The following is a 23,015-nucleotide window of genomic DNA, read 5'->3' as shown; positions in this document are numbered from 1 at the left end:
CAGCACACTTCCAGGAAGTCCTCTCTTTGCTTATTGGCCTGAGTTGGTTTCTGTACCTTTCAACCAAAGAAACTTAACTAAAAGCCGTTATTGAAATAAAGTCTTACCAAGAGCCCAATTTATGTAGAAGGAGATGGCATCGCGGCTGCTCTGTTGAAGCCAAGGAAGGGTGCTTCTGTCAGCTCCTTGCTTTCTCTGCTTGGGCATCTTTGAGGGGCTACCTCAGAACCCCTGGGGCTTATGCAAACACAGTTTAAAAACCACTGCAGTAAGAAGTGACTGCTCCATCAGGGGGACGTGAAGTCCCAGGAAAGCACTGGGCTCCTCCTGGTCACTAAGCCACAAGGAGCAGACACAAGGATACCAGTGAAGGTTACATTAGCTTCACTGAGGGGTCAAAGAGAAGGTCTTTCAGGGCCTATAAATCTCATCATGCCCCTACCACATGCAGAAGGATCACTAGAGTGAGCTCAGAGACCCTGAGCATCCTCTGGTTTGGGTCAACAGTAAGCCAGCTGAAAGACACCCAGAGACAGTGTTCTCTCTATTGGTGTAATCTTGATGGTTAGGATCCTGCTGAAATTAAGGGTCCCAGCTTCTGTGCCAGGTAGGGGCATCGTATTTGGCTGGAACCCGTTCCTACCTTACCTAGGCAAGTACCTACGAGACATCCTGACCTTCTCTCCCAGCAAGCACTGCTACTACCACAGCTTTCCAGCCCTAGGTGTGTATATGTTGGGTATGCACATAGTCGTGCATGCTGATGTACATGTGAGATGGACTTCCCTGGGATGGCGACAGGGAGTGGGAGAGGGCAGGGGTCTCCTTGGGCCCAGCCCCCTGAGAGTTTTATGCACTTTGACCCAGCTCTCTGAGGCCAGGCACTCACAGCCCCCTTGGGTTCCGGTGCATCGATGGTGGTGCCAAGGGCTTCCACACAATGCTTCTTAGCATAACTTACCTTTCTACAGTACTGTGGCTTCCACTTTCAGATGAGATTTCCATAGTCCCACTGTCAGCGAGTGGCTTCATGAGGATTCAAACCCAGGTCTCTCTGATCCAAGGAGCTGTTTTCCAAGCCCAGCTCCTCCTGGAAAACACCCCTAGCCCCCGAGAACTGATAGCACACTCCCTCTGGCACTATCTTCTTTGTTCTTAGGAACAAAAGTTGACACCCTTTCCTCCTAGGTCCCCTCCCCATCCCTCGAGGGATTTCCTTTTGTAGCAGGACCATATTTGCACACCCAGTCCTTCAGGAAGCTTGGGGTGGGACAGTCCTTGGGGCTTTTTCTCCACAGCTGGCCCTTTGCCTGGTTCAAAGACAGATGATCAGAGGCACAGGGACTTCCTGGCAATCCCTGAGGGTGGTTCAGGGAAGACTGGGAAAGGCCAACATGCCTGGGCCCAAAGAGAAGAATAATTTAGCCTCAGAAGTCAGTTAAGGGCATTAGCCCAGATTAGAACAGAGCATTGCCCAGGACAGAAGCTGGTAAAAGATGTGGAGAGGAGGAGAAAGGGGACTGTTGATAAGTATTGATAAATATTCCTCAGCAGCCACCCCCTCCCACCCCTTTGCTCCTTACCAATCCGTGGATGAATGATTTCTGTGACTTTGGCTGGGCCAAGGGCAGCATCACATTCCAGCTCTGCTGTGGGGGACCCTGCCTCTGTGCAAAGTCTATGGGTAAGACTGGGGTTAACAGACAACGCAGCAAGATGCTCAGCTGAGAACTGTATTTTGTGTCTTTTGATAGGCATGTTAAAGATAGTCCTTGTTTAAAGAGAAAAGAAGGGGGTGGGGTGGAGGGAAGAAAAGAAGGAAAGAAGGCGAAAAAGAAGGAAAGGGAAAAAAAAGACAGCAGTCCCAAATTACAAACCACATAGAGGAGAAAATATGTTACAACCCAGAGAACCACAACTGCATAAGTCTTTTTCAAAATCAACTCACTAGATTTTCCTGCAGAAAACAAATTGAAAGAGTGAAGAGGAAGCAAATTAAAATTCCTTCCTGCTTACTTCTCAAAAGGGCCTTAATCTTACCAAGGCAGATGATAAACAGAGTTCTCTTTCAGCAAACACTGATTAGAGAAATTGCATCTTTCAAACAAAGGCCTGTGGACAGGGCCAGCAGTGAGTTTCTTGGGCCCTTACCCATCATCCTGCCCCCGCACCCCCCGGATGTCTGCCTTTCCCTGTTGCCAGCAATTGCTTATAAATGGCACACTGAGATTGTGCCAAGTTACCGAGTTTGGACAAAGAATATCCAGGCAGAAGGCAAGGTGTATTGCAGACACATCTGCTTTTATTTGTGGCCTTCACACAGATGGAGTTTCAGGTTACTGTTTCCTGCCTTCCTTTGAGAGCAGCTTTGTCTTTTTCCTGGACCGAAGCATTGCATTTGTTGTAATCGCGCAAGGATCTGAAGCAGCCATTTCTAAGGTGGCATCCACTTTTATGGCTCACACCATGAAAACATTGCAGGCCAGAATTTCCCACCCATTTCCAGCCATTTGTTGGTTTATAGTCACGCAGAGAGAGAGAATATCGGTTAATTAGTCTGCTGGGGCCGCCATAACAAAGTATCACAGACTGAGCGGCTTACACAACAGAAATTTATTTCCTCGCAGTTCTGGAGGCTGGAAGTCCAAGGTCAAGGTGTCAACACAAAATAACCAATAACCGTTCTATAGATAAGAGAGATATGGGGAGTTTTACTTGAACCAAAGTGGGAAGGCCTTTGCAGAAAGGAAGAAAGTGTTCTGGAGAAGCATGGTTTTCAGTACAGTCTTAGGTCTTTTTAGAGCAAAGAACATGCATTAAACAGGCCCAGGAAACATTTTCATCAAAGTTTCAAAGAGGTATTCAGTTGCAAAGTAGCGAGTCAACATGACCCTGATTTCAGGAAAGAGACTGATACCCTGTTACCCATAGGGCGTTAGCAATAGGATGTAGGAGGGTAAGTATGCATTCTTATCTTGAGTACATTCTTTACTTTAATGGTTAAAGCAGATGTACAATGTGTGTTTTATAGGCCACAAGTCAGGCTTCTTTAGTTCAAGCTGAATCAGTTTTGAACCCAAATAGTCACCCCATATACCTCAATATGTGAGAATCTCTTGTCAAAGGCGTCAGCAGGGTTGGTTTCTCCTGAGGCCTCTCTCCTTGGCTTGCAGACGGCCATCTTCTCTTTGTGTTCTCACATCATCTTCTCTGTGTGTGCGTCTGTCCCCAAATTTCCTCTTCTTAGAAGGATACCAGTCACAAAGGGCCAACCCCAATGACCTCACTTAAACTTAATTCCCTCATTAAAGACCTATCTCCAAATACAGTCACATGCTGAGATACTGGGGGTTAGGACTTCAGCATATGAATTTTGGGGAGAGACAATTCAGCCCATAACATTTGATAAAAATTGTACTCTTCTTTTGACTTTAGCCCCTTGTGATGTAAAGAACCTCCTAGAGTGCTGAAAAAAAACCAGTTGTCCACCTCTGCATATGCCACTTGAGGACTCCGGCCTGTTCAACGGGAACTTGCTATCTTACGTACTGTATTATGGGAAACTCTGTCTATGGAAAACCGTGAGATGCATTTTCTCATCTGATGCTTACTTAATGACCTCATAGGACTTCATAAATTAATGCACAAAAGTGATAAATAAAGGATAAATAGATCTCTTAAGCACTTAAGACTTCTGCTAACAGAATCTTGCAGAAGACCATATAATGGGCTTCTAGGCTCAGAAGTTGCCACTTGTGGTCTGAACTGAATGTCTGTCTTTGAGCAGCACATTCTCCCATGTCAGGGGCTGTTCATTTTTTTTCTTTCTTGTTGAGAATGTTCTCTTTAGGTTTATAAGACCTTACAAGCAAGGGCTTTAGGTTAGGGTCACATAAGGTAGCATTATGATTATTCATTACGCTATAAGAATTTCTTGTGTGACTCACTCTGTGAAGTAAGAAATTCCTAATCTTATTGAAGAAAAAACATGTGACTCACCTCTGCGCAGGCTAATGGAAGATCATTCCCTAGACCATTGTCTAGAAAATCAATAATCCAAAAATACTTCTGCCTTGATGACAGCCCATGTTTGTCATCAGCCTTTTCTTCTCACCCTACACACCCCACCTGGCTCCACCTCCCACATCCAAGCTTACGTCTCCCACATCTGATTCTCCAGCTGGTATCTCTCTCCTGAGCTTAGACCCCAGAGACTTCTGCATACACACTTTTCCACTTAATTTTCCCACAGGTAACCTGAACTCACCGTGACCCAAATAGAAACCATTATCTTACTCCAAAACCTGCTCCTCCTCCTCCTCCTCCTGTTATGTAGTCCCTGTTTGGTCAAATGGCACCATCATCAAGCGAGCTGCTCTCCCACTCAATTTACCAGTTCCTGCAGATTCTACTTCCTTAAGACCCTTGAATACACTCCAGTCTCTCTTTCCTCATTGCTGCTGTCCTAGCCTCTGCCCTCAAGTGTTCTCCCGTGGAGTACTGGAAAACTGACTGGTGCAGGGCAGTGGCACGGTTAAGAGATAGCCAGTATCATGGTTTGAGCTTTGGAAGATCTGGATTCCAAATCTAGTTCTGCCTCTTAATAACTGTATGACTTTGGGCAAGGTATTTAATCTCCACAAACCTTGGTTTATTCATCTGTAAAACAGGAAAAATTTCTAACTTCATGGGGTTATTAAGAAACTTAAGTGAGATAACATATGGAACGTGCTTAGTACAGTGCCTGAAATATAGTACTCACAGATCTGATCATCTTATTGCTCTGATTACAATATTTCAATGGCCCTCAGTTTCCCTGGCGTGGCACACAAGGCCAGCCGCATTACCCATGTGATCTCATCTCTCGGCCTATTCACCCAAACTTCTTCATCTCCACCACATTGAGCTCTCTGAAGTTTCCAGAAAGAGCCAGGCTTTCTCTGCTCATTGTACCCTTACAGGAGCAAGATACTCCCATGACCTGACCACATGCCTCCTCCTTCGCACTGTCTCCATCTTCAAGATCCAGCTTAGTTCTCACCCTTCCAGGAAACATTCTGTGGTCTGGATTGGTCTTATACCTCTCCTCTTCATTCTAGTAGCTTCCTCCTATCATAGCACCAATCACACTCAATTGTATTCATTTGTTGACTTATCTCTCCTTTCTTACCAGACCTAGGTTTATGCTTTGTACCACTAATTTCTAGCACTGAGCCTTATATATTATAGGCATTCAATATATGTTGAATGAATGAATGATAATAGCCAACATTTATTTAGCATTTAATATGTGTCAGGGTAATGTTGACTCTAATTTCTTTTTGTTGAGCTCCATAAACGCTGAGTTTATTTTGTTTCCTAAAGGTAAAAAATCCTTTTTAGAAGTCTTTTCACTTTCTGATCAGATTTGGAAAAACGTTAACCTTGGCAGAAATCTGTCTTATCATAACCAGAAATTTTCACATATTGAGGTATATATGAGGTAACTATTTGGGTTCGAAACTGATTCAGCTTGAACTAAAGAAGCCTGACTTGTGGCCTATCAAATATACATTGAACATCTGCTTTAACCATTAAAGTAAAGAATGCACTCAAGATGAGAATGCGCACATCCCCTCCTACATCCTATTGCTAATGCCCTATGGGTAACAGGGTACTAGTCCCTTTCCTGAAATCAGGGTCATTTCGACTTGCTAATTTACAACTGAACACCTCTTTGAAACTTTGATGAAAATGTTTCCTGGGCCTGTTTAATGCATGTTCTTTGTTCTAAAAAGACCTAAGACTGTACTGAAAACCATGCTTCTCCAGAATACTTTCTTCCTTTCTGCAAAGGCCTTCCCGGACTATAATCCTCACTCTGCTTAAGTAAAACTCACCTTATTTCTCTTATCTATAGAACGGCTATTGGTTATTTTGTGTCAACAATCACTAAAAATGCTGCTATTTGTTTCTGTCTTTCATATTTGTTGCATGTCCAAATGAGGAAAGTTCACAGAGAGGAGGACAGGCCAGGTCCTGATAATGTTACCAAACCAGGTTCATTTTACCCACCACATGATTATGCCAATCACGGAGATGACACGTTTGCACAGAGAAAGGGTTTAATCATAAGGCAGCCAAGTGAGGAGACAGGAGAACCAATCCCAAATCTGCCCCCATGAAAAATGGGGCTTAGGAATCTTTGTAGGATAAAGGGGCAGGGTGGTCTGAAGAGTGGAGATAGATGATTGGAGGTGAGGAGAAGTGAGGTAATTGATGATCTGCCCAAGCATAGTCAAGCTTCATGGCTCTTCATAAGACGCATATTCACAAAATTGTGGCGTTACCATGAGCTAAGGGTGGAGTTTTCAGCTCCTTGATGTCAAGGGTCACCTATAGGTCATCCAAGCAGACCCAGTTGATGAGTTGGTGGTCTTAACGAGCTTGAACTAGACAGGGAGTCAACTCTCAGTTCCTGAAAAACTTAAGCACCCCACCGTTATCATGGTGACCCAGGCGTCAGAGGTGTTACCTATAGGATGTGTTTTAGTAATGTCACTTTTGCAAAGAGACAACTATACAGTTAAAGCAAGTTGGCCCCTAGTTTCAACAAGTCCGTTCATTCACTCCTCAAGCTGGCCCGAGGACTGAGAAGTTCAGAAGATTTCTTCTTAGATCAGTGTCCTTTGGAGAAACTTTATCCTAGGTCACTCATCAAAACCTTATGAAATAAACCTCGAAAACATTATGCTAAGTGAAAGAAGTCAGACACCAAAGATCATGTATTGTATGATTCCATTTATACAATGCCCAAAATAGGCAAATGCACAGAGACAGACAGTAAATTAGTGGTCACCTAGGGTTGAGAGTAGGAATAGGAATTAACTGCAAATGGACAAGAGGGTACTTTTTGCAGTGATGGAATGTTCTAAAATTGGACTGTATTGATGGTTGCACAACTGAAAATTTACTAAAAACTATCAAACTGTACACTTAAGATAGATGGATTTTATAATATAAAATCTATGCTTCAATAAAGCTGTTTTTTAAAAATCATGTAAAAAATCTTTAGATACAGGCAGGATTTGAGAGCTAGAACAATTAAGGTTCACACTGATTCATCCAGATCTCCATCCAAACTCCACAATATCCTGTTAAACCAGAAACTAAAGAAGGACTCAAACCAGGCATTGAAAGTCTAACAGAGAAAACCTTCATCATTCATGGCTGTACCAGTCCATGTAGACTCCTATCCCTCCTGTTCAAAGTCCAGTGGACAAAGACATAGATGCGTGCAGGACTTCGGGACCATAAATGGAACAGTCATTCCTTGTTTCCCTATAGTACCAAACTCAAATCTAAGTTCACACTGGTGCCTCCCGAGGCTGCAGATTTAACACTGTAGATTTGCATTCTGCTTTCCTCCATGTCCCTTTAGATCAAAATAGTCAACACTTGTTTACATTCTCCTGGAAAATTAGCGATATGCCTGGACCATTCTCCCTCCTACTTTTCACAAGTCTTCAACCAGAGCATTAAGGACCTTCCATTTTCCTACGACTCTAGTCTTATCCAATGTGTGATGACCTTTTGCTGTGTTCTAAAGATGAGGTGAGCTCTAAGACTGACTCCATCTATCTCAGTGTTTTGGCTCAGAAAGCACATAGGTTTCCACAGAGAAGTCACAATTTCGTCAGAGTAAAGGTCCCTTCCTAGGACACGCTTTATCCCAAGGAGGTAAATCCCCATTTCTGACATACTGAGGGCCTTCAAAATTTTCCCTGGCCAGCAATAAGAGACAATTGAGAGGATTCCTGGGTCTCAGTGACTGCTGCAGGCAATGACTGCCAGCTTCTTTGAAACCGCCATGCCACTATATGACTTAACCAGGTCCTTGGTAACAGAATGTCTTCCCAGGGACTCTAAACATGAATGGGCCTTTCATATGAGCCTCCGACTATCTTTCCTTCCAGGCCTTTCTAGTCATCATAAGCCTTTCTACATGTTTGTACTTGAGACTCAACTCCTGAGGATCATCAGAGACCAATAATTGACTACAATCTCTTTTGACCCAGTGGCAAAGCCAATCTACCTATCTAAGTGCAATAACCACAGCAGCCAAACTTGCCAGATTTGGTTTATCTGTGTGTTTTTTATTGTGGTAAATGTTCCACTTTAAAATTACAATTTAGTAACATTAATTACATTCATTATGTTGTGCAACCATCACCACTATTTCTAAAATTCTTTCATCATCCCAAACAGAAATTCTATAATGATTAAGCAACAACTTCCCATTTCCCCTCCCACAGAGCCCCTGGCAACCTCTAACCTGCTTTCTGTCTCTATGATTTAAATATGTCATCTAAGAGTAATCATACAATATTTATCCTTTTGTATCTGGCTTACTTCACTTAGCATAATATCTTTATGGTTCATCTATATTATAACATTTATCAGAACTTCATTCCTTTTTATGACTGAATAATATTTCATATACTACATATTGTTTATTCATCTATTGATGGACACTTGGGTTGTTTCAATGTTTGGTTATTGTGAATAATGCACCTATGAACATTGATGGACATATTTGTGCATTGTTTAAGTCTCTGTTTTCAATTCTTCGGGGTGCATAGCTAGGAGCGGAATTGCTGGGCCACATGGTAATTCCATGTTTTACTTTTTGAGGAACCACGGAACTGTTTTCCACAGAGGCTGTACCGTTTTACATTTTCATTGGCAATGTATGAGGCTTACAATTTCTCCACATCCTGGTCAACACTTGTTATTTTCTGTTTTTTAAATTATAGCCATCTGAGTAAGTGTGAAGTGGTAGCTCATTCTGGTTTTGATTTGCATTTCCCTAAAGACTAATGGAGTCCAGCATCTTTTCATATCTAATTTTCAATTTTGTGTATCTTCTTTGGGGAAATGTCTACTCAAGTCCTTTGCACATTTTTAAATTGGATTGTTTGTCTTTTCATTGTTGAACATAGGAGTTCTTTTTATATTCTGAATATTAAACCTTCTCAGATACATGATTTGTAAATATTTTCTCCCATTCTGTGGGTTGTCTTTAACTCTCTTGACAGTGTGTCCTTTGATGCACAAAAGTTTTTAGTTTTGATGAAGTCCAATTTATTTTTTCATTTTGTTGCCTATGCTTTTGTTGCCATCCTTAAGGACACATTGCCAAATCCAAGGTCATGAAGATCTTCCCTATATTTTCTTCTAAGAGTTTTACAGTTTTAGCTCTTAAATTTAAGTCTTTGATCCATTTTGAGTTCATTTTTGTATTTAGTGTAAAGTAATGCCCAACTTCATTCTTTTGCATGTGGATATTCAGTTTTCCCAGAACCATTTGTTGACGAGACTGTTCTTTCTTCATTGAATGGTCTTGGCACCTTTGTGGAAAATCAATTGACCATGGATGTAAGGGTTTATTTCTCGGCTGTCAATTCTATTTTGTTGGTCTATACGTCTGTCCTTATGCTAGTTCCACAGTGTTTTGATAACTGTGGATTTGTAGTAAGTTTTAAAATTGCAAAGTGTGAATCTTCCAAGTTTGTTCTGCCAATCTGGTTTTAGGATCTCCTTTTAAATGTGATGGTCCTTCATGCTGGACAATCTATTACTTATTGAAAATACACAACATTTCTCAGCAAGTAGGTTTACCTGCTATGAAACCCTGTTACTTCCTCCTTTGCATATTTCCATTCATCATTGTAATACCAGGAACCCTGGTTCTCTTACTTGAAGAAGGGGAAACTCATAACTAGCTAACCTCTGTTCATGAATAAATAGATTTATCAGAAACTTTAGGAAAATGCAGACTTAATCTTGTTGGTTGATGGGCCATATCTTCAGACTGAAGCAGAAAAATATCCCGTAACAAACTCACTTTATCTCTAGGACATGATCTCTTGGCAGTGGCAAAATCTGCCCAGGTGACAGAATTCACTGTGCTCACCAAGGCTGGAGAAAAGAGAGTTACTATAGGCATGGAGAGTAGATGTGCATTTTGGGCAGTCCATGATTTTGGAATGCTTTGGAAACAAAGAGCCTCTTACTCTCAGCAGAAACTCCAGTTAGGGATGGGAGTCTGCTAGGAGAAGAACAGAGTCAGGATGGGGACCCTGAACCAGAGTGGAGACCATCCCCATAGTCCAAATGTTGGCGATCCATCCCATGTCCCTCTTTAAATGTAAACATCAAGACTAGTGTAAAGCTGCTGACCATTGGTTTGTTTGCTTATTGTTTTTTGTTTAAGCAGAAAATTTCCCTTAAAATAGGGACGGCAAAGGGGATGAGGATGAGGCCAAAGACAACCCTTTTTGCTTCCTGTGTGAATTTGACTTACTCCGCTACTAACCCACTCTGCCTGGTAGGGCAGCCTTACAATTCAAGAGAGTGTTATAGGCTCTAAGCACCTAAAGGGCCAGGCAAAGTCTGGGAAGGAGCTCAGCTGCCTGGAATTCCCCATGCTGCTTTCAAGGGCAAGGAAGACTGAAAGAACGATTTCAAGAAGGGTAGACTTACTGAGGAATCAGCTTTAAAAAAAAAAATAGCAGATTTGGGAAATGGGAGAATTCTTTATTCTTCTTAGATCTGCAAAACGACAATTTAAACTTCAGGCGTGTCCCTCCTCCTACTCATTTACTCAGTTGCATCCTCAAGTTATCCCAGGGTAATTCTCCATCACGGCTCCCTTGCTGTCTTACCAATTGGGAATCTACTTGGTCAGTGTGTGCATATAAATTAGGATGCCCTCTTCTCCCTCTTAAAATCTGCTACCCAAAAGTGAAAGGGAACCCAGCCTCCCTCTTGACTCAGGGAAAGATGACTCCATTTTTTTTTTCCCCCAGGAAGATTAGCCCTGAGCTAACTGCTGCCAATCCTCCTCTTTTCGCTTGAGGAAGACTGGCTATGAGCTAACATCCATGCCCATCTTCCTCTACTTTATATGTAGGATGCCTACCACAGCATGGCTTGTCAAGCAGTGCTGTGTCCGCACCCGGGATCCGAACCCATGAATCCTGGGCTGCCGAAGCGGAACACGCGAACGTAACCGCTGCGCCACCAGTCCAGCCCCAAGATGGCTCCTTCTGAAAGCATTTCTCTTTGCTTTCCTGAAAGGTTTCCCCTTGCAGAGTGAGCAACTAGCAAACACAAATAAACAGTGTATTTGAACTGTTTTCTTAGTCTCTTTTCTGTCTTACTGGAAAAGCTAAGTGAAGACTGTTTGGGGAACAATTCCCTGGGAACTGCAGCTCCCAGAGCCTAGAAGCTTCTACAGTCAGAGTATCTGAGCCCAGATCTGGCTTCTTGGCCATTAAGCTGTGTGTTCTCAGACAAGCCACTTAATTTCATCAGTGAAATGTGGATAATAATATGCACTCTGTCTGCTTAATCGGTTGTTTTGATGACCAAAGGAGATAATGTATGAGAAAGTGCTCTCTAAAAAGGACACAGTACAAAGAAGGGTTATCTGTGAGTGGTGGAATTATAGGCCATCTTTATTTTCTTCTTTGTGTTATCTATAATTTATACTTTAAAAAAATAACATTTAAGTTTTTAAAAATATTATGTTTTAAAAAGAAAGTATGCAGTGCTGCACAAATAGAAGTTATTGAAATTAATCTTCCTTTGATGTTAAGCTGTAAATTTATAAATTTTCCTAATAAAATGCATAAATTGCTAACTTTAAGACTCAAACTGATGGTGTCAGGGTGTCTCTGAGCATGTAGAAAATAATTAGGCTGTATATTTAAAGATTAAGAAAAATGCATATAGGAATTTTCATGGTCCTAAAAAGTAAGCCAATTCTTGGAAAATTGGTTAATTTAAATACAACACATGCCTTTACCTAGAGCTAGTGGAGTCTTACTACTAAGAAGTGAACCTTTGGTTTTTCCACTGACTGAGCTGAGTGTTGACCCGGGTCTCTGCCCTCTGGCGTTCTTTGGCGTCGCACTCCATGCAGGCACAGCTGGTGTTCAGCAAACACTTAAGGGCAGCCCCACGCAGATTTCTGGACCTCTTTGCATAGTTCTCTCTTCTCCAGTGTTCTGCCCTCCTGACAAGCTCCAGCTGCCTCTGTCTCTCCAAATTGCAATCTCAGTCTCTTCAGCGTGGAGCCCTCCCCACCTGCCTGGGTTCTGGAAAGTGCCTCCAGAACCAGGGCAATTGTAGGGCTCACCTTATTTCGGATCGCTCTCAGGGACCACAGTCCCTTGTTGCCTGTTGTCCATGATCTGAAAACAGCCGTTTCCTAGGTTTTGTTTGGTTTTCTAGTTGTTTAAGGTAGGAGGGCAACGCTGGTCCCTGTGACCCCATATATGGCCAGAGTCAGAAGGCCTCAAACAAATTTTTGTAGAAACCTCATCTCCTAAAAGAGATTGCTCATATTATGGGTTAGAAATTTGATGAGTGCGGGACTGACACATAATCCTCTTTGTATCTCTTATAAAGCCTGGCAGAGTTACAGGGAAAAATTGAGGGATAATTTATTCGAGAAATAATTATAGAGTGCCTACTATATGCCAGGTTTTCATCTGGCCCTGGGGATACAGTAAAGAACAAGACATCAAAGTCCCTGTTTTGTGATGAAAATTGGCAGTGGCCTAGAAGGTACAATTAAGGGATAGAGAAAAGTCCTGCTAATCACCGAAGCACCGAAGTATGGAAGGATCGTCTTACCACTCCACACGTCATGACATCACCTTTCCTTCTTATCTGTTCTAAACTCCCCCGTTTAGGATTGATTCTACAAATCTTTTCCCCTTACCTACTAAGTGCTGTGCACTGTACTAGATGCTGAGGATGATCCACTGGTGAGCAAAGTGCAAGCTCTCCGTCAGGTACTTAACTGTTGGTAGAGGAGACAAGACGTGTGTAAAAACAATTCACAAAGTCAATTCCCTGGGGCCACCTGTCTCCCCAAGAGCAGTAGTTTACAAGATAAACTGACAACTGGAGGCACAGAGTCCCTGCAACCCTCCTCTGGCAGGCCTAGGAACTGACCTGGCTAGTGAGTTCCACAGGACTGACATCGAACCGGGAGTTTCTTATCCAAGGCAAGGAGGCTCTCCAAAAGCAAGGGCATGAGGAGGGCACAAACAAAGGCATTAAGGGAGCGAGAACCAGGGAGGGAAGCCAACGTGTGAGCCTGCTAGGGAGATTGGCTTGTAGAACACGCAGGGCAGGAAAAATAGAATGGGGTCTCTGGGAATTGTCTAGGACTTCTGCTCCTATTCAGGACTGCTTTTATAACCTGGTTGGCAGTCTGGTGGGTGAATGGCTGCACTTAGGGAACCAGAACCTCATTAGAAACCAAAGGGATGATGTAAGTTGATTGAGGATGTGGAAGAGAAGGGAGCTGGGCCCAAAGGAGCAAGTTATAAGGCCGCACGTGGGAAGAGTGGGCATCTGATAGAGGCAAATGGCCCAAGGTTCATGATAAATGATAGGATGAGGTTACCCAAAAGGCAAGCTCCAAGAATAGGGGAAGCACTGAGACATCTTTTTCTACTTCATAGTTTTGCCTGGAGCCCAACTTGGGAGAGGCGGGGGAAAATGACTACTTTCTTGATTTCTAGGCCCAAATGATTACTTGCCACTGGACTTCTGATTGGAAGTTCTCCCATTATCTCAAAGCTCTATATTTATCCAACTGACTTCTTCACTAACTCCCTCAAAGATTGTTCCTCCTCCTTATCTTCCTTTCTTTGGGAGAATCAGCATCATTCACCCCCGCTGCCTGAAACAGAAACTTGGGCTCACTCTTGGCTTCTTCTCTCTCTTCCCTCCTATCTAACCGGTCACTGATATCTGTCAGTCTGAGCCCTCCTCTCCGCCCCTTAAGAGGACGCTCCATGATGAGGGGCCTTGTCTGCCCTGGTAATCTGCTATCTCCCCTGTGTAATAAGTGTTCAAGAGATAGTCATTCAATGAGTGAATGAATAGCTCCTCACTGCTCCTACCTTGGCAGGCCTTCATCTTTCCAGATGACCTGCTATGATAGTCTAGCCAGATGCAAGGACAGCAAGCAACAAACCCGCCAATCCATTGACCACAACTCCACCAAAGGGATCTTTTGGAAATACACTCAATTCTTGTTAGTTGCAGTAGTTATGTTCTATGAAATTGCCATAAACACTGAATTAACAAATACTGAACCATTGCTGCCAGGGGAAACACAGGATTAGTTTCCTGAGAGACTCTGGGTGCAACATTTTCATCAACTGATCAGTACGTAACCTTGCTTTATGTGTGTCTCTGTTTAAAGACGCCTTATTTAATGTATGTTGCTGATTCACTGCCGTTGAACTCACAGCCGAAAGCACCCCAGCTCATGCGTGAATGAAGTTCATCTAATACACGTATTTTCTCCATAAAGCGCATCACAGCCTTCTTGCACCTGGGAACACTAGACAGCACTTCAGCACTAAGCTTGGGGGCCATTTTAAACAATGAAACCACCAAGAAAAAGCACAAAAATGCAAAGAATGTGGCACTTAATAGACCACGAAAAGGGTGCTTGTCTACAGTATGAGAGCTGAAAGAAGAAGGTAGAGAGTGACTCACTTCAACCTCAGCTGGGAGCGTGTGCACCAGGAGACTCAAAGTTTTCACCTCTCTCCATGTCCACAAATGACCATGAAAGGGCCCCAAGTACTGATTTTGAGATTACAAATACATTTTAGCAGGTAGGTGAATTCACAAATCCAGAAGCCGTGAATAATGAGGATGGATTGTAAAACTCGGTCATGTCACGCCCCTGCCTGAGTTTCACTGCCTCCCCACTGTCCCCAGGAAACTGAGCTTGTCTGTCCCCACTTCAGTCATAGGACTAATTACGTATATTTAACTTCTGAGCTTAGCTGCAGGTCTCCTACACTTCTTGAGGGGAGAAACTTTGTATTCCTATCACATAACACAGTGGCTGGCACATGGTAGAGGTTTGATAAATAGTAAATTAAAAAAAATAAGTGAATGAACCAATAATGTGAAAAAAAAATAATCGATTAAAGGTAGATCTCAGGGTATGTATGGTAGATGACAGGTATGTCATTAAAAATTATTTTCAATTTATAGTTAATAAGTTTGCCTGGAGTGAGTGCATGAATCCATTTACCTGGTTAATTAAACTTTAGTACCAAATTTCCCCACCAGAAGAATAAAAAAGGAAGCAACCTATCTGCTGGGCCACATCACTATTTGTCATTCAGTTTGGTTAATTTGCAGAGTTGAGTAATTTGCAGAGTGGAAGCACATTTCGCTCTCACTCTGCTGCGTGGAACACTGGTGACTTTGTCTAAATTAATTCTGTCTGATGCTCCCGATTCTATTTACATTCCAATTCCCCTTTGCTCTTTGTGTGGATTCCTGGCCACTGTGTGCTGAGAGCTTTCTGTCTTCCTCCACATTCTGTCCAGTGAATTTTGACTCCAGCGCCAAGTGGGGAAACTCCATGATTTTTAGTTTCAGTTAAGCTGTTATCTGAACAGGATTTGCAAATAGTGTTCCAACCAGGATTCTCGGAAACGCTGGCTATTAGTAAGGGGGCTTTTGAATGGCTCGTTTCAACTTGAATCTTGTCAGCTGAACAGCTTTCATCGTGCGTGACAGTCCCAGTGACCGCTAGAGTAGTTCTCTCAACTTTCATTTATTTGGGATAAAAAAGAAAGCACGCATAGATGGTCTCTGAGGATAATTCTCAGATCTCTATCTACAATCAGTCATCAAGTATTATGTTTCTTTAAACAAAATGTCTCTCTTATTCCTCCCTTCCTCTCTGTCCTCACGGCCAGGCCCTTAGTCCAGGCTGGCTTTAACTCCTGCATGGACTAAAACATTAGTTTCTTCATTGTTCCATTCCTCTTTCAATGTGTCAGCTCCTCCTCCTCCCCATCACATCCATTCTATACTTCTGCCATGTTCATATTCTAAAACACAGATGTTGCTCTCTGCCCTTCTCTGCCATTGTAGTGTATGCGGTAGACTCTGTTCCTCACCATGACTTCTCACAAGATTTTCATGATCATGTGATTCCTGGCCAAGAAACAAAAGCAGAATCATCCCATTCCCCAGTGGATTCGAATGAAAACTGGTAGTAAAATCAGGTACAACTCCAAGAGGAGACATTGGAGAACCAACTGGGCCTATAAGGAATTGCCCCTGAGATGGCACACCCATTGATGCTGTATCAAAGTCATCAGCATCTTACCACATCATGCTGAAAACATAGTCACCACTATTTGGACAGTCGGACATATTTTATTGGGAAATTGATTTTTCTCTTTGTTTCTATGCTTCCACTAGTAGGTTGGTTCAGTAATAAATATGTGAGATATTTTGTTTGAAAAAAATATCAACCCACAGGTTTTGTCATTCCTGCACTCAAAATATATATGCTTCCTCTCTGCTGAAGAGCAAGTCCAAGAGCCATGGCCTGGATTTGATGGCCAATGATCCCACCTAATCTCCGCAGGGTTCCTCAGCTTTAATTACCTGTTTTGTTCAGACTGTCATCTATCGTTGCTCACGGACCCAGTCCCCATCTCCATGGTGTTGGAGACTTTGCTCATGTTGGTCCTTGTCCTAGAAAGCCATTCTCTTTAACTCCTTAAAGGCCCAGAGACATCCAATTCCCTCCCCAAGACCTTTCTCTATTGATGGTCCCCATTTGTGAACTCCCGTACTCTGGAGCACTCTATTTTGTTACTTAAATTATTCAATAATGCTTTTTATTGTTTTTAACCCTTTCATATATGCATATCTGAATTGTAAGCCCCTGGGGGTGTGGGGGATCCCAGGACCTATTTTAGGCCAGTACTGTCCAACAGAAATATAATGTGAGCCACAAATGCAAGCCTCATATGTAATTACAAATTTTCTAGTAACCACATGAAAAAAATAAACAGCGAAATTAATTTTAATGATATATTTTATTTAACCATATATATCCAAAGTATTATTCTTTCAAGGTGCAATCAACACAAACAATTGTTAATGAGATAGCTTACACTCTTTATTTCATACTAAGTCTTTGGAATCCAGTGTGTATTTTATACCTACAACGCATCTCAATTTGGACTAGCCATATTTCAAGTGGCTTGGTGGCCCTTTAGAGCTATCATACTGAGCATCTCTGTTTTAGGCACTCTTAGCCCTTGATATCCCACACAGTTGAGTGACAGCATAACATACCCAAAGAATGTGAGTCAACAGATTGTCGTCATGCTGGAGGAGGATCTCTGGCACAGGCTTCTGTCCTTGACCCTGTTCTGTTTATCATTTTCACTGACGGCTTGGATACTGGAGTGGTGAAGAACACCCACTCTGCAATGTGCATATAGTTACCAATACTGTACTGTACACTTAAGCATTTGTTAAGAGGGTGGATTTCATGTTATGTGTTTTTTTTGTCACAATGAAAAAAAAAAAGAATACCTGCTCTGAGTCACAGAGACCTTAATTTCAAACCCCAGCTCTACCACTAACTACATATGTGAGTGTGAGCAAGCCAATTTTCTTCTCTTACCTTTGGCTTCATCATCCATAAATGAGAATAATTACACCTACACCAACTTCAAAGGACTGTTATGAAGAGTAAATGAGACACTGCCTGTAAAACGCTTACCCCAGTACACAGAACATATTAGGACCTTAAAAATATTAGGCTTTACCACTATTATCACCATAAGTGGTATAATTTATTAATTTGGCAGATGCAATAACTCCGAGAAAGATAGGTACAGTACTAAGTTAGATTAAAGAATCACCATTCAAAAAGCCTTTTCCAGATAGGATTCAATATGTTGAATAAAACGAAATGAAATTTAATATAGATAAACTAAAGCATTGCATTTAGGTTAAAAATATCCAACTACACAAACATAAGCTTTCAGCTTAACTGTAGCTCATATGAAAAGAGGCGCTTAATTATTCATTGACTAAATACAGTTAAGAATAAAATTATAATTATGCTTTTTATTTTATTACATATTTAACGTAAAATGGAAATACAGTCGGCCCTCTGTATCTGTGGGTTTCGCATCCGCAGATTCAACCAGTCCGTGGATGCGAAACCCGCGGATACGGAAGGCAGACTCTACTCTTTGCACAAGACCATTTTATACAAGGGACTTGAGCATCTATGGATTTTGGAATCCACCAGGGGTCCTGGAACCAATCCCCTGCAGATACATAGGGATGACTGTAGCACAAAAGGATATAATGTAAAAGGTTAAAAATCTCCCTTTCAGAACTTCCCTTTGCCATTCCATGGACGTGAAGAGCCACTTTCCTCCATGTCCTTCCAGAAATGTCCTATGACTAAATAAACATGATTTGTTTGTCTTTTTTAAATCTTAACTTATGAGGACAGACCGTTATTTTCTCGTGCAACTCACTTGAAAAGGGGTTAAAACTAAAGTTGCATTAAAGTACGGTACTATTCAGAAGTGTGATGTGTCAACCCTAAACTTTAATTTGATTTTAAGCTTCAAAAAAAGTAGGCTAACAATAAGATGGAGGAAACAGTTCAATGCTATTTAGAACTTATCAAACACATCTGGAATTTTTCACTTACATGTGGATACTACATTTTAAGAAAAATCCTGACACACTGTATGTGCCTGGAGGAGAGTGACTAAGGGGCAAAGTGATTCAAAACCATATCTTCATGGAAGACCAGCTGTAGGACTTAAGGATGCTTAACTGAAGGAGCGATATCTCAGAGGAATGTGCTGGCTGTTTGCACAGGAGGAAAAATAGCCATTCAAATGACCTCAGGGAGCAGTGCTAACCAGGGTTCTAATAGTTGGGAGGCATATTTTGACTAAGTAAGGACTTTTGTGGCAATAAGTGACATAATGCACTTAAGGGCTTTTCAAGTTAGAAGCCATCACGGAGGAAAATTATTCCTAAAAATTAGAAAGCTTTGACATTTGAATGGCAGGCTTCAGCAAGTATGACCCCCCCCCCCCACACCCCAATCATTTCAGATGTTTAAGAAGAGGTTGGTATCCCATTACCAAAAATAATTACCACGTTCTTAAAAGGATTTCATTTGTTTTCTTAGAATAATGAGGTATTTGAGCCTGGCTCATTGCCTGGCCCAAAGTAGTAGATTAAAGTGGAAGGGAGGAAGGGAGGGAGGGAGAAATGAATGACTGATATTAATCCAAGCATTTTTTTCCCTCCTCCTCATGCTTTTTTCACCCTACCAGCTTGCCCATGGATTTCAGTCTCCTACCTGGATTTTTCACAAACACCGCTCCAATTCTCTATTCCACTTTCCCATCTCCTCTTCCACTAGATTTGACTACTGCTGAAAACTTGTATGTTCCTTCTTCTCATCTCCCAAAGGGCAGGTTATCATCTAGTTAAGCCTCCTTGGCTGGGGGCTTCGTCTTGACTTCAGAAAATCAAGCTTGTGGCAGAGTCTTCCCAAATGTTTTAATTCATCTATTGCATTTTTTAGGTTTCTGCACTCTCTTTTGCCTTTTTTCTTTACTTCAAAGGACTACTGAGTGAAAGCATTTCTGGATACTGATTGAAGGGCACTCTCCCTTGTGATTGCTTCCCTTTCAAATGTCTCGACCACCACCTCTAAGTGCAGGCTCCGGTCAGGCCTTGACACAACCAAACAGTTACGTGGATTCTGCCGCTGGCACCTCCCCAGGAAGAAGACAGTGGCCGGCAGCCAGGTCTTGTCGCTTACGAGCTGAGCAAACTTGGGTGAATCAACTGCCTTTCATGAGTCCCTTATTCCTCCTTTGTCAGATGGAACTCTGAGTAATAATCACCTCCCAGAGTCAAATGAGAAAAATCTATGAGAAAGTGCTTTATGAAGTATCAATGCCGGTTATTTCTGTTTTCTATCCCTTGCTTTCTGCCACCTCATTCAAGCCTTCATTTCCTCTCCATTCAAAGATGCATTAGCCTCTCAGCCATTCTCCCTGCCTCTAATCTCTGCCTCCATCCCAACCCACTGGACATGCAAGTGCCAGAATGATCATTCTAAAGCTCAGATCGTGTTGCTTTACAATGCTCAATCGCTTCCCGTTGTCCAAGAAACAGAGTCCAAACTCCACAGCATGCAATTTGAAACCCACCCCAGCCTGATGACAAAGCCACTGTTCCAGCCTCTCTGCGCTGTGCCTCCCAAATGTAACCCACCTTCCAACCAGCTAGGACTCTTCCCAGCCCTCCCTGGTCTGAATTCACTTACCCAAAGTCTACTGACCCTGACCCTTTGAACCCAATTGAAGTGAACACGTTTCTGTTACGCCTTTTCCAAACCCCACAAGAAATCTTTCCCTGCTGAAGCTGCCAGTGTTTGACTCCTACTCCTGTTACAAAGTCATCTCTCCTGATGGACTGGAAGTGACTTGAAGTCATGGATTGAACCTCATCCATCTTTATGTTCATCACAGAGCTGAGCACCGTGGTTTACACATAGTAGGAACTCAACAAGTTACATCAAATGGTGCATTCTTTTTTTATTTTTTTTTGGTGAGGAAGATTCACCAGGAGCAAACATCTGTGGCTAATTTTCCTTCTTTTTCCTTGAGGAAGATTAGCCCTGAGCTAACATCCACGCCAATCTTCTTCTATTTGTGTGTGGGATGCCTCCACAGCATGACTGATGAGTGGAGTAGGTCCATGCTCAGGATCCCAACCTGTGAACCCAGGCTGCTGAAATGGAGCATGGAAACTTTAACCACTCGGCCAGGGGGCTGGCCCCTGATACATTCTTTTTAAAAAAATGTTATTATATCACAAGGTGCCTAGCATGGTGCTGGGTGCTACAGCAGTTACAAAAAAGCCTTGCTCTTGTCCCTGACTAAATAAACTTAAATATTGTTGAGGTGATAAAGGAACAATTTAAAAACTATATAAAAGAATCTATGGGGGCCGGCCCCATAGCCAAGTGGTTAAGTTCATGCACTCTGCTTCGGCAGCCCAGGGTTTCACCAGTTCAGATCCTGGGCACAGACATGGCACCACTCATCAGGCCATGCTGAGGTGGCATCCCACATGCCACAACTAGAAGGACCCACAACTAAAATATGCAACTATGTACTGGGGGGATTTGGGGAGAAAAAGCAGGAAAAAAAAAGAAGATTGGCAACAGTTTTTAGCTCAGGTGCCAATCTTTAAAAAAAAAAAGAATCTAGGATTACATGCTAAGTTCTTAGTCCCATTTGTGTGCATACACAGTTGCATACAGAGATCTTCAAAAGGCTTTGTGCACTTTTTAATTTACAACTTATTTTAGAAATGATAGAAACACAAGAAATTGCATCTTGAAATAAATACATTTGCTAAAATTTAGGCCAAATACATTGCACAATCGCTCTCAAAGTATTCTAATTTTAGGTCCTGCAACAAGTGAAAAATGACTACTGTGGACAAGAAGATAAACTTTAAGCTTAGCAGAATTTAAGGTCATAAGCTTTGAAAAGAAAGCTCAATCGGACTTTCAATGTGTTTTTCAGGTTCTTTCTATTCTATCAACAATCTAAGTTATTAAACTTTTAGAATTACTAAAAAGACACAAAAAGACTTCGACATTCCAGAAAGCACATGCCAAGTGGGTAGTGATTAGAGCCGAGGATGAAGAAGTGGCTGGATTAGCGGAAGGACAGGACGGAGGGAGATGAGAATGCTTCTTGGTGAGTCCTTGCAAGTTCACAATGAGTTCACAGTGCGCTTCTGGCTGAAGACTGGGAGAGCGAGATCGAGGTCCACCGAGTGTCATCTGACGTCGGCAACTTTGAGGTCTGTGCTCCGAGGCCCAGGTTCCCGACCTTGACCTACGAAGTCTAAGATGAGGTGTGGGTTAATGAATAGAGCACTGGATTAGAAGTCTGTGCTTTTTGAGTTCCAAGAGCCCAGGAACAACAAAACCAAACCAAACAAAGAGAAAAGAACAACAAGACTGATTTAGCTGCACAGGAGGTGGCTGGGCCTCATGCTGGTTTGACGTCAGAAGATTGATGTTTAAGACCTGAAATAAGGGAAATATATTTTTTTTCCAGAAATTATCTATTACTTCATTCCTGCTATAAGCATGAATCTTAAAACGTACCTACTATTAGCCTTTGAATAAGCAGGCACTGGCTGACATTGCCCATGGCTGTCAAAATATTTGGTGGGCTCTTGCACAATTATGTTTCAGATTTATACAGATAGTCTTAATCAGTGCCACAGAAATTCTGTAGAAATTTCTATTTACACTGGGGTGTTATTTGTTGATATAAAGGGGACTATTTCAACATGTTCACTCCACTGAGTATATACCAGAACACAGAGCTGGCCTTTAAAATTGTGGGGCTGGCATTATCCAAGCTGTCTCTTGTCCTCGCACCGGAAGCCTTGTGCTGCTATCTAGCTGGCCGTAACTCTCCTCCCTTCTTGTCATCCACACTCCTCTCAACTATGTGCTTTAACATGATTTCAGTGCCCTGATGCTCTGGAATTCTTTCTCTTCTCTTTGCATCATCACATAACCAAATCTCCTATCACCTAATTTCAGCGGTTTCTGCTGGGTACTGCAGGTCAGACAGCAACATGACACCTGAAATTAAGGGAAATCATGCCAGGGTGTGGATGATAGATCAAAATGCTTCCCATCCCCTCCTCGCCCTTACACCCACACAAGTATATCTGTAACTCTCCCGAAGACACGCACTGTTTAAATAGGCAAATGAAGGAATACCTGAAATCTGGAAATGTGACTAGGTAATTACTGGAATGAGGCACAGTGATGAGGTGGAAAATTCTGGGCCGTTGGTGTGGTGGGAAGCCTTCGGCATGCCCTCAAATCACACTGCCTGTGCTGGGGCTGCTGCATGTCAGTCTCACCCAGTTGCAAGGGCCCATCAGAGACTTGGGGTGGGCTCATTGGGGTGGTAGATTAAAGGGGAAAAAGCCCCCAAAATGCAGAGCTCTTTCATGTCGGATGTCTGAAGTGCTCCGAAGAGTTTATAACTATGATCCTATTGAATGTATTTAGA

Source organism: Equus quagga, chromosome 2 (genome assembly GCF_021613505.1).
Source record: "Equus quagga isolate Etosha38 chromosome 2, UCLA_HA_Equagga_1.0, whole genome shotgun sequence".
Lineage (NCBI taxonomy): Eukaryota > Metazoa > Chordata > Mammalia > Perissodactyla > Equidae > Equus > Equus quagga.
The sequence above is the reverse complement of the archived record's forward strand: the minus strand, read 5'-3'. Positions refer to the sequence as shown.